Source organism: Chondrus crispus, genomic scaffold, assembly GCF_000350225.1.
Source record: "Chondrus crispus Stackhouse genomic scaffold, scaffold_236, whole genome shotgun sequence".
Taxonomy (NCBI): Eukaryota; Rhodophyta; class Florideophyceae; order Gigartinales; family Gigartinaceae; genus Chondrus; species Chondrus crispus.
Genome location: NW_005179119.1, coordinates 38,010 through 38,423, shown reverse-complemented (window position 1 = coordinate 38,423; position 414 = coordinate 38,010).

Below are 414 nucleotides of genomic sequence, written 5' to 3'. Positions count from 1 at the left end.
GCCGTGATCTTCGCCTCCTCGCGCTCCCCGAGAGTTCGGTACGCGACAGCGCTGTCGTGCCGTGCGGCATTGTACGCCGACCGTTACTGGGAGCGCACAAGTCCTGTACCTTCAGCGCGCGCGGGGCAGGCGCGCGGGCGGGGTGGGCCGTTTTTCGTGCTACAGTACCCTGGGTACCCTTGGTACAGTATAAACTTTTACTTGCGCGCGCAGTGCCGCCCTGACATGCGGCGCACAAGCTCCGCAACCCAACCCACCGGCCCACGTGTAACCCTTTTAAAACGCGGGGCCGCGTCCGTTGCGCTTTTTTTTTTTTTTTTAACCGCGCGCATCCTGCAAGAGGGGTTGTTGCGCGCGGCTCTTCGTGGCGCGGCTTACCTCGCGGCGCGGACGCGAGGCGGTATGAGCCCTTCC